Source organism: Convolutriloba macropyga, chromosome 6 (genome assembly GCF_964194025.1).
Source record: "Convolutriloba macropyga chromosome 6, txConMacr16.3, whole genome shotgun sequence".
Lineage (NCBI taxonomy): Eukaryota > Metazoa > Xenacoelomorpha > Acoela > Convolutidae > Convolutriloba > Convolutriloba macropyga.
In genome coordinates, this window is record NC_134473.1 from 56,012,100 (window position 1) to 56,025,349 (window position 13,250).

The 13,250-nt window shown below is 28.4% G+C and overlaps 2 protein-coding genes across 3 annotated transcripts in view; one reads left to right on the forward strand and one right to left on the reverse strand.

Annotated features, from left to right (window-relative positions):
* Positions 1-13,250, reverse strand: part of LOC142341783 (phospholipid-transporting ATPase ABCA3-like) — a 62,661-nt gene that overhangs the window by 36,490 nt on the left and 12,921 nt on the right. The gene's annotated exons all lie outside the window — the stretch shown is intronic.
* The window catches only part of LOC142341786 (small ribosomal subunit protein eS7-like), a 115,876-nt gene continuing 103,879 nt past the window's right edge, over positions 1,254-13,250 (forward strand). The window contains exon 1 of the mRNA XM_075393012.1: positions 1,254-1,264. The gene's annotated coding sequence lies outside the window, so the exon portion shown is untranslated. The remainder of the gene's footprint in view (positions 1,265-13,250) is intronic.

The following is a 13,250-nucleotide window of genomic DNA, read 5'->3' on the forward strand; positions in this document are numbered from 1 at the left end:
CATCAGGGAACCTGCTTGGCAGATCATCTCCATATCCAACATTAACCAAAGTGTTTGCTCTACTCAACATACTGCTTGCACTCATTGCTACGGCTCCAACAGTTTTTATTATTAAATCAGGATAATATAACTAGTTATAACTAAACCCTAACCTATAATTCCACCAATATTTAATAATTGTTTTAAACCTTTTGCTTTAACCATCTCTTTTGTTAAAACATCATTCTGAATTTTAATATTATTTAAAGTAAGAAGTTTATTAAAATAAAACTGATAATTATCATGATAAATGGTATTTCTATCTGTTGCATTAATCATGAGTGGTTTCATATATGCTATAAGTTTATTTATATCTTCTCTTTCTAATTCACCTTTTAAACTGAGAGCTTTTAAATCAAGGAAACCAACTCTTGAATCATATATCATTGTTCTATTACTATTAATAATAATAAAAGTATTTTCCTTCTTATTATATTTAATTATACCATAACGAAATTCAACTGACATTCCATCTGTACTATTATAATGGTTACTATTTAACTCACTAATTATTTTACTTAAGTCATGTTCACATTTATATATCTTTAAGTTTTAAAATAGATCAAGTCCATTATAAGTTGTTAAATAAATAGTATCACAACTCATTCTTGCCGTATTAATTATTTGAGCTGGTTTATGACACATTACAATCATTTGAATATTATAATGTCTACCTTCAGTAAAATAATTAAGCCATATCCTTATTTAACCTATCACCCATATCATCAAGTACTCTTACAATTTTGAAATTTATGCATATTGTTTTTTGTGATCATATTTATATCACATTTATTAAAGCCAGTATAAAACTTATTAGACTCAGGATCTATCCAGTCTCTGTCATCTTTACACACTATAACTATATTTTTAGCTTGGTCTTGGTTTTGGTTTTGATTTTGGTCTTGGTTTTGGTCCCGGTTTTGGTTTTGGTCTTGATTTTGGACTGAGTATAAAATTAAGTATTGTCTAAAGCATGTTTTCCCTGTACCAGTTCCACCATAAACAATAGTATGTAATGGTGAATTTTCATACTCAAATCTAACTAGACTCCTATTCATAAATCCACCAAAGCTTTCTTCTAGTTTTGTATATTTACTTGGTATCGAATTATAAAATATAAAACAAAGTATCATTATTAAAAATAAAATAAAAACTACACTACCCGCCTCCATTTTTATATATCAAATATAGACTTGATTTAGACTTAGACTTAGACTTATTAAATCAATCATATAAAAATGCTTATCCTAACTTTTGAGGAATTCAATAATAAATTTAATAATATTGATAATAGTGCTATGAGCGATATAAGAATAAAAGATATAGGTAAAGATATAAGTCAAACACCAATTAAAATAGTAATGAGATATCAAACTCCAGATAGTATCGGGGAACCTGATTGGGGAACCAAGGGCGGAGCCCCTTCGCAGATTACCAATCCTAACTCTAATATTATTGGAAATCTGCATCCAACTGAAGGTACACATTGGGTTTTAGTTATAAGAAGAGAAGGTGGTCCTGTGTATTACTTTGATAGTTTTGGTGTTGAGACTCCACCATTATTCTTAGAAGAATATGTTGATCTAGGCTCTAATGAAAGAATACAACAATATGATGAATCTTATTGTGGGGCTTATTGTTCATATATGATCCATCTTATTGATAGAGGATTTAGAATTAAAAGTGCTTTAAATATTCTAGTTAATCAAGTTAAATGTCCTGAAATATACACTGAGTGTTTTTGTTTAGGTTGTAATGTTAATCAGGGAACCTGCTTCGCAGATGATAATGATAATATTAATGATAATGATAAAGATAATGTTAATGATAATGATAATCAGGGAACCTGCTTGGCTAGCCACGAGCAGAGCTCGTTCGCAGATGATAATGATAAAGATAATGATAATAATAGCGTTAACGATACTGTTAATGATAAGGATAATGTTAATGTTAATGATCATGCTGATGATGTTAATGATAATAATAATGATAATGATATTGATAATGATAATGTTAATGTTAAGGATAATGATAATGTTAATGATAATGTTAATGATAAGGACAAGGACAATGATAATGTTAATGATAATGTTAATCAGGGAACCTGCTTCGCAGATGATAATTTTATACATCAGGAACCTGCTGCGCAGATCTATCTGATGGAAAACATCAAAGGGGTAAACCTGATAACAATAGTCCTACTAACAGTATCTCTGTAAATATAAATAAAGATCTACAATCATGGCTAAATAATGATGATAAAATTACTGAAGCCACATTCCCAGATAACTTTAGATGTATAAAATCTGATCCTAGTGAATGTAGTAAGACATTCTTATTAAAAAACTAATTCTAGCTAGTATATATTTTGATAAGCTATACATCATTGGACCTACTGGTGATCAATACAATGGATTACAAAGAATAAACGATAAAGCTATTATAGAAATTATTAAAGATATAAAAGATTTACCATCTCCTGATAAACTACCCAAATACTTAAAGAAACTAATGATATTCGATTATGTTAGAGCCAAAGAACCAGTTATTAATGAATACTTTTGTAGAGATAGACATAATAATTGCAATATAATATATCTTAATCAAAACCTGTTCTCTCTGGATAGGCAGAGTGTTAGATAGAATTCTAATCTATTTATTTTATTTGAACAAAGAGGTAAAGTCCTCGTATCAATATATCAAGATTTCTTTAATAATGTTGAACTTAGTTATAACGATTTTGCTAATATATGTAATAAAGTATGGAAAGAGCGTTATAATTATATTGTCATTGATATCACCAAAAATGAATATATAAATGGTAAACTAAGAACTAATTGGGATCGGAGAGTTTTGTAGCTATTTATGTTTAATTATAATTTATAACTATACTAATCTTTCAATATGGTATAGTTATGTTTATAATTATATATTTATTTAATTATAATTATTATTTATGTTTAATTATAATTTATAACTATACTAATCTGTGAATATGTACATAACCTAAAATAGAATTGTTTAAATCTAAACAGAGATATGTTTATATACTTTACACTTTCTACATGTTAGATATTGATCGGGATTATAAAAATGTTCTAGTAAATGATCATGTTTATCTCTATATGTTATAACTCTATTACATACAAAACATTGATATGGTTTACCCTGACACCAATTACAACTTTGAGCCCAGGACTTATTTTTACATTCATCACATTTAATACTAAACATTTTTTTAAGGAAAAAATACTTTCAAATATGTTATGATTATAATAAAACAAGGCTTTGCCTAGCTGTTACACTAAATGGGGCTTCGCCCAGCTGACTACGTCAGATCAACAAAGTTGCTAGTTACACTAGATGCAAAGTAAAACTTAATACATCGCCATTAAAGTCTATAGGTCTTCCATGCTCATCTTTAATATGAAATTCTATATATTCTATTCTATCTTTAGTTACATATTGATATATAATATTAGTTGGTATGATATTTATCAAATAGCCTGGTGGTTCAGTTAGATTAAAAGTATATAGTATGTCTGTATCTTTACCATTACCTTTAGCTCTAGATATAATATTGCAATGAATGTTAATAGTATTGAAACCCATTATAACAATAATTTTATTTGTAGTATACTTACCTCTTGAATATAATTGTTTATCAAATCCTAGTAATGATGATACCGAGTTTTCTACAGCGAAATTAAAAACACCTTTTTTCACTTCCATTTTACATTTCATTGTATTTTTATCTACTTGTATTATAACATTATTTGTTTCTTGTTTTATTATATCTGCTATATCAGTTAGCTCATATGACCCTGGTGGTATAATAAATATTTTGGATGCATCTATTTGATGCAAAGATTGAGGATTAGTAAATATAAACTGGTTATTTCTTTCAGTTATATTAAACACAGAATTATAAACAGACAATCTAATTAAACCTAATTTTGTTGTATTAAGTATAGGTTCACTAAAGTTACACTTTTCTGTTGGCTTTATCATTCTAAAGTTAAGTGTATGCTCTTCTTTAGTTTTAGTTAATTCTTTAGTTATCTTTTGTAGTTCCCATAAGATTAAACTATCAGTCATTTTTTATCTTATAAAAATGGATTTTAATTTGAATACAACTTATGGTTATAATAATGATATACACAAAAGTAAGATTATAAAATATAAACCAAATAGTTTGGCAACAATGAATACAATCAATACTAACATTAATATCATACTCAATAGAGAAGAGAATCATTTCAATTTGCGTGATTCATATCTAGAGATAGAGTTTGTTGTATCAGATGATGCTGGTGGTGTATTTGCTAATGATGCTAATATCAGATTAGTTAATTATGGCATGATGGCATTATTTAGTTCAGTTAAGCTTGAAACTAGTGGTGGTAGGACTATTGAATATATAGATCATAGACATTCTAATCTATTGATGTATAAGTTATTAACTAGTACTGATGATGAATATGAGAGTGGTTTTGTTAGAAATCAAGGTAATAGAGATAGTCAACTTAAAGGTGACCATATTGCTGCAGAACGAGGTCATATGTATATGATGATTAAGATGAGAGATCTATTTGGTTTTGTAAATGATTTAGAAAAGATTATATATGGTTTAGGATTTAAACTAATATTAAAAAGGAATAATGATAGAAATCTATATAGAGTTAATGCTGGTGCTGGTGCAGTTGCTAATGATGGTAATATAGAAATTAGAGATATATCATGATGTGTGCCCAGTATTATTCCTAGTAATGACAATAGAATTATTGTGCAGAAAGGATTAAATAAAAAGAATAATGTAGACTTTAGTTATTATGAAAGAAGACATTTTATACGAATGTACCCAATGCTACTAACTTCTCTTTTGATCTCGGTATGCAAAGTGGTATGGAAAGACCGCAATATATAATAGTTGGTTTTGAAAATAATAATGTTAATGAACAAACTCATGATGCAAGTACATTTGATATAATGAATGTTACTGAAAGTTATTGTAAGATTGGTAGTGAGTTTTATCCCGAGGATAGAATGAAAATTAATTATGGTACTTATAATTATAATGAGGCTTTTAAAGAGATTGTTAGCTTTAATAAAGATTATAATGGGCTACCACATAATATAAAAACATATATAAATCATAGAACATTCAAAAGTAGTTATAGAATATATGTATTTGATACTAGATATCAAAGTGATCATATAGGCCCACAACCAATACAATTTAATTTTAAATTTAGTGCTGCAGTTGCCGATGTTATGTCATGCATTAGTATTAACTAGAAAGGTTATTAGTGTGAATAGTAATGGTAATAAGATGGTTGATATTATATCATAGACATAGTCTTAGTTATAATTAAGTCATAGTTATAATAAATGATATATTTATTGACTTAACCAATGACTAAACAATGACTAAATCAATGATAATCAAACTATTTCCTACTAGTCTTAACAAAACCCTTAGCATAAATAATATCTAATTTCTTTTTCTCTAGAGCTAAGCCTCTAGCTTCAAGTTTAGTTTGGGGTTTGGGTTTGGCTTTAGGTTTAACCCTGGGCTTAGGCTTAGGCTTAATGACAACAAAGGGATTATACTTTTTAACTTCCATTATTTTTTATATATAGAAATGAGTCTTTTAAATAAGTTCAAAACCAATTCATAGAGCTATTACTTCAAAAGGTACTAAAATGTTAAGAGGATCCTGCACTATATGTAGAAGGAATAAATCAATGACAGTATCTGATGCAACAATAGAAGCAGAGGGATTGAAAGATTTCTTTAAAAGTGTTGGTAGAGCTACAGTTAACTTTGGAAAGAAAGTTGCTAATAATTCAGTAAGAGCATCAGAAATAGCAAGTAAAATAGGGAGTGCAGCTGCAAGTAGAAACCCTAGAGCTGCTTTATCAGCCACACCTAATTTAAATAAATTTGCAACTACTGGTGAAGGTATAAAGGTAGTACAAAAAGGAAGAGGGTTATACTTAGGCACTAAGAAGAGATAATTATTTGATTATGATTATGATTATATTATGTTTATGTTTATGATTATTATTATATTATAATTATGATTATGATTATATTTATATTATGTTTATGATTATCGATAAATATTAATACTAATATTATTATTACTAATTATACTATTATTACTAAACACTATTAACTTTAGTTTAAAAAAATACTCAGCTTGTTTTTCTTGTTCTTCTTATATTCTTCATATACCTTGACTAATTCATTATATTCATCATTATTTATTTTATTATCTTTCAGTGATTTAGTATATAGTTTATTAAACTTGTCGCTAAACTGTTTACTTAAAATATACATTTGTGAATACTTTATAATTTTATTTCTTATTTTAGTATTAATTGTTTTTGATAATGAACCACAAACAGTTGCCGTAGCAAAAGCTGTTGGTATAGAATAAGGTAATCCTATAACTGTTAATGCAACTGATGTTGTTGTTGCAGTTGTTGCTATTGATGATAATACTATTTCTGTTATCTCAGCTACGTTAATATAATTTTATATCTACTTAACTTCTTATTATAGTTATTAGTTTCAGTTTCATAATAATTTAATATCTTTTATAATGTTAATGTTGTTATTAAATTTACTATTGACTTGAATCTTTTCATTTGTATTGTTCATTAACGGTTGACAAGTTGGGATATAAATCTCTCACTCGGTGCTGTTGGATTGGTCATGGACTCCGTCATAGCTTTGCTTATTTTCATTAGTAAAAAAATTTCTATTTCTTTCATTATATCTTCTTGTTTAAAACCATAATGCATCTCAAGTCTTGCTTCCTCTTTATTATCAACTAACGTACTTCTTAAAATTATAGCTATTATATATTGTACTATAATTTTTCTAAGAGATTTATTGTATTCTTTCATTTCTCTTAGACCGTTAGTAAACATATCATCTATATGTATGTTGGTAATATTTTGATTAAACTTATTATTATCAAATTCTTGTTTTAATTGATTATATTTAGAGATAGTATCAGCGGCAAATTTATTATAAAAGTTAACAGCATTTGTGACTTCATTTGCTGATTCAAAAAACTCATTAATTCGTTAATCATTAACTTGTGTTTCATTTAGTTGTAATATTTTAGTTGTGACTTTATCAAATTCACCTTTTCTTAGCTCAGTTATGTTTTTACTTAAAATATCTATTTTATTATCAGAAGATGATAAGTTATTGTTACAATACTCTTCATTAACATCTTTTTCATCTATTGGAGGATGAACATTTGTAATTTTATAGGTATCCTTCTTATCAATATTATCATTATCTTCTAGGAATAACCCACGAGCCTTACTTAGTGTTAAGATGTTTGTTGATGTTGATCCGAGAAGCGGGTTCCCCGATGGACCTCCGGTCATGCTTCGCCATTGATGTTTCGCTTGGTTAAATCTATTTCTTGTCATCTTTGTATTTGTTTACAGTAAGAAATATGTCTAATGATTCTAAAACTTTATTATTAGATTCAAAGTCAACCTCGGATTTTAATATTTCCTGTTCGTAATATTTAGCTTCTATTATCTCTCCATTAATATCTTTTATTTTATATGTTGGTGGTTGTGTTTTTAGAACTTCATTGACTTTAAACAATTCTCTATTCCAATTAGAAGTCTAACCTTTAGAGAAGATATTACGTTTATCTGCAATTCTAACATAATCACCAACTTTAAAATGGTGTCGCTTTGGTAGATTTAACATAGTATCTAACTTTATCAGGATTATTTGAAGCATCAACTGGTGTCATATTAATTGTTGAATGAATGTTATTGTTATATGTTATGACTGCATCATTTAGTATATTTACCCAATTACCATCACCATTGATGAACATTGGTTTATTAATTATATGTAATAATGTTCTATTGAATCTCTCTATAAACACAGCCTTTAAATCACTATAAGTAGAATATAGTTTTGTTTCATATTCTGTAAGTAAAGATTTAAATGTTTTATTGTAAAACTCACTACCTCTATCTACCCATAACTTTTCTGGTTTTCTATGTTCAGAGCCACCCTGTGGATGTTCACTTTATACTATTTTAAAACCATTAGTTATAGATGAACCAGATTTATTCTTTAATGGAATAGCCCATGCATATTTTGTGAATATATCTATAACTGTTAATATATATTTATAATTATTATTGTATTTACTTAGAGATGACTTATCAATTAAATCAGCTGACCATGTTTCATCTTTATATAATGGTATTATTCTTTCTCTTCAAAACTTTGTTAATTGAGGACTGAATACTTCTTTTGCTAATAGTTGTTGTTCTTGTTTTTCCATCATTATTCATTTACCATAGTTAAAAACAAAATTATCTAGTTGCTCTTGATTAATAATGTTCATAGATAATAGTTGCTTAGATATATCTAGCATTTCATCAAATAATCCATCATGACCAGTTTTTGTTTCTAGTATTAATAATTCTAATCTTCCTATTAAACTATTTGGGTTGGCTTTGCTATTTAATCCATTTCCATATACATCATCTTTTAGCCCTATTATACGTTTTATTGCTCTATATCTAGCACTTTTCTTATCCCCTTTCCTAAATCATATTTAATATCAAATAAAAACCTTTTAATTTTGTTTTAATCTTCTTCGATTTCACCATATTTTATATTTGGGTTAGTAAGAAAGTTTATAAACACATCTGAAAATTCATATATGTTATCCTTAACTATAAATGCATTTTCGTGGTAAATTAGTTTAACATCGTTCATTTCAAATTCACCGATATCTAAATTTCCGAACTTTAACTCTAATTGAGGGTTAGATTGAACTGACTTTAAATTATTAATTTGAGCTGTGTCTTTATCTACTAAAATTCCTGGGTTATCTCGAGCTTTCTCTACAGCTTTGTCGTTGGACTTCATTAAAGCTTCATTAAACTGGGAGCCAGCTTGCTGGATCATCTTAGTTTGTTTAAGATGGATCAAATAACTCTTCTATTTCACCATAATATTCTTGTTGTTTTAATTTATCTTCTAATCTATTCTTTCTGTTTTGTTTTTCTAGATAGTTTAATTCTATAAGTTCATCTAGCTTAGTCATTTTTTATATGAAAATATTATACTAAGTATGAATTAGATCTATAATTAAAATTAAAATAACTAATTATAATAACTCATTATATAATATAATAGCTGCTTCTATTAATTTTCTATTGCTATCTATAGTTAAATCTTTGATATCATTAATCATGGAGGGGACGAAGTCCTTGGTACCCCAACCTGCTTGGCTTGCCACAGACGAAGTCTGTTCGCAGATCAGTTTATCTACATACTTATCCTTATCATTATCCTTATCCTTATCCTTATTTAGTTTCTTAATCGATGAAGCCGCTTCTCGGATCCTATTTAACAAATCCCTTTTAAATAAATATAGTTCCTTATCATGTGGATAACTTTTTGTTTACATAAAACCTTTTACCATCAAATATATTTAAACTAATCTTACTTGTTTTTGTTGTCATGCTATCCCTAACTTTTTGTATTCTGCTTTCATCTACTGTTCTGTGTATTATTCCTTAATGCATCATAATAATCTATTTGCCTAGCATTATTATGCTTCTTTATTCCTTTTTCTTTAGTGTTTTTAGGATAATTTTTGAAGCTATATGCTTTGCGGGACAATGCTATAAATTCCTAAATAATCCTACTCCCCAGCTCGTGCTTAAACTTGCCGGGGACTTTATTATTAGTTCTTATAGGTATGTCTAGATTACTTAAGTCCATATGCTCATCACTAACTTTACCTTCACTATAACTTAATACGAAACTGTCCGAATCCATATAGTGAAGTGTTAGATCTTTGAGGGATGGTTGTAGAATATTATCGAATACATCAAACATATGTAATTTGCTAAGTTCGAGTATTGTTACTCCTACATATACAAGTGAGCTACATTCTATTTTTTTCTTTATATATTCTATTTGGCTATAATCTCTATATCTAGTTATATTCTTAAATGTTAGTTTACTTACACTTTTCATTATCTTTTCTTCATCATACAAGAACTTGCTTTGAAAGAAGTGTAGAGGATTCATGCACATTCTTCCATATAGGGAGTTATTCATTAATTTCCTTACATCCTTTTCTGCTTCAGTTTTATCTGTTGCTCTTTTATTTGTATTGTTTTGTATATAATCTCTACATATATAATCTTGCTTAAATTTAATTACTCTGTATTTTTGTTACTTTTACTCCCATCTTAACATAGAACTTTAACATCCTATAATGAACCATATATTCTGTTTTGTTGTTTTAGTCTAAGATTAATTTCTCTGATCTTGCCTTGCCTCCATCTCTTTCTCTGTAACCTAATTCATTATCATTTATCTTTCTCTTATTAGGCATTAGTGCTAACTGTTCTGTTCTCTCTTTACATTCATTAGTATAATCAATATCACAAACTATATAGTAACCATGATCACTATCATCTGGAGTATTTAATATAGTATCAAGAATAGTAGTAGTAGTAAACTGGAAGTCCTGATAAGGTAGCTTTTGCATCATTGCGTAACCATATAGGTTGTTTGCGTCTATGTACCAGATGGATCTTTGATCATGCTCTGCCATATTATTACTATTAACATATCTATCACCAATTATTCCACATATACCACCTCTCTTTGCTCCAACAAAATCATCTAGCATTTGTTTATCTTGCAATGTAGCTAATGTAATACCGCTTGACATTAACCAACAATCAAAACTATAACCTGGTAGACTTACAGTGTAGTGGGTTGAGTCCAAATTATTTCATACTTAAGTTGACATATTCATTCAAGCAGTAATCTAATATTTCCACATCATTCTGTAAAAACTCTATAGTTAGATCTTTACCAGTTTTATTACTGTTTTCATTATTAAAGTTATCTACTTCTTGTGTTGGTAATTTATTATGTAGAGAGGATTTGAAGTCTTCTTTTTTTAGATTACCTATAACTTCTTGGTAGGTAGCTTTGCTACCCTTGGTAGTGAAACTACCATACGACTTCGTCGTGGTGCCCAACTCATCTAAACCAAGTATTCATATGGATATAATGTTTTAGCTTTACATCCCTATATCTTTGCCATTTGATCTAGAGGCATAGCTAAGAAGTTATAACTACCTAAGAATTTGAGACAACCAATGCTAAACGACTTAGACTTCCAGCAGCTAGTGGTATGATATCTACTTTTCTTTTATCATTATTCTGTTTGAAGAGTTCACGGTATAGTAGGTTGAAGTCACAGCCAGAGCCATTATGGAATATTACTGGAATGAAGTTTTGTTGTTTGTATCTTAGATTACATATTTTACATGATGGTCCTCTATATTTACCAGTTTCATGACAATGATCTCTTACTTTATTAATACATGTTTTGCTGCAGATATGACAAGTGTTATTAGTTTCATGATATAATTTATCTGTGAATATCATCTTTTCATTATGTTTGAAAATATTCTCTGTTTCTATTTCTAATAGATCTCTAGCAAAACTTTTGATGCAGCCTAGACCGAAGTAATGCTTGAAGTTACCTCGCCAGGTGTAACCCACAGCTATTGGAATATGTTCAGCTATTACATATTTATGGGTCTCCGACCATGCTTCGCCATAACCATTAGTTGAGACTTCAACAATGCAACATTCTATATCGGCAGTTATAATATTTTTATATTCTGACGTTTGTGTTCATTTAAAAAAGTAATATGTTTTTTCTTAGGACAAACAATCTCTGGCTTGAATGAGTTGTTGCATTCGTGTTTATCATATTTAATTTGTGAGTTAAACCAATAGGTACACCTATCGCAATAAAAATATTTAATGTTATTTTTATTTGGGCGATCTAACAGGGTTTATATTTTTTATTAGGGCACAATGTTCTATTTGACCATTACTCCAAACTAGTATTCTTACATCTTTTCTATCTTTAATAAAATCATCCACTTGTTTAAACAATTCTACATTACCTCCACCAAATAATAATATTGTATAATTTCTGTATTCTTAATATATAGCCGAAGTCATCTTCATGTTGTTGTCTTGGTTCAGTTAGTTTCTCTACATATTTACTTTCTCGAGTTGCATTACCTATGACTGGATGGAACCATGCGGTGATAGTTAGTTGCAAGCAGTTGTATTTATAACTTTGTATATTTAATATCGACTTAGAGTTTTTGAGATCAGCTGGTAAATCTATATGGGTACCAATAGATGCTTTAGTTGGTTCAATGTTTAAATAAATACTTCTTATTCCAAGAAACTCGAAATCATAACCAAAACCTTCAAATATTTCCTTTTCAAAGTTTAACCATCCGTGAAACGTCTTCGCCGATTTGTGAAGTCTCCATTTTCATATATTGCGTTATTAATAATATAGTCAGTATTGAAAAATATTTTAGTAGTTTTAACTTCTTCTTTGGTTCTCTTTTTATACTCACACTCGGCTGTGATCTTATATTTAAAACTCTTAACTTTTCTGAACTGATAACAGTTTTTAATTTCTTCTAAAGAGTAATTAGTTGCTTCATCTATATCTTCAATGTAATTCCCACCTTTATCTGTAATATAAAACTCTCTCATGTTCTGACTGGAGTTTATATCAAAGTCCTCTGTGTTTTCTCGATACTTACGATTATGACTATATGAGTGAGTAGTTCTTCGCCGATCTAATTTTAGAGTAGATGTTGTTTTCGGTTTTGGCTTTAGTTTTAATAATATAATCATCTTCATCCGAATTATACACCTTCTCCGAGATTTCTTCTTCAGACTCCAACATTTTCTCCAATAGTTCCTTATGTTGAGATCGTATGATTGATGTCTGTATAAACCCTTCTTTCCTTCAAAGGATAAATTACAGGCGTCGCAGAAGTTTATGACACTAGTATTAGTTGATTGAGACATGATGTATTTATTTAGGGAAATAATCAAAAAATAATTTATCGAAAAATGAAAACGAAATGCAATAAGTGTATAAATAAACCTTGGAAAGAATGTTGTAATAATTGTAAAGAATTAGAATATTCTTATCATGTATGTAAAAATATGGTTAAAGTGAAAGATTATATAGAACCTTTGGGATATCATTATTCTGATCCTGATCAATATCTAACATGTAGTATGTGTAATGTTTATAAACATATATCATTATATAGATTTAGAA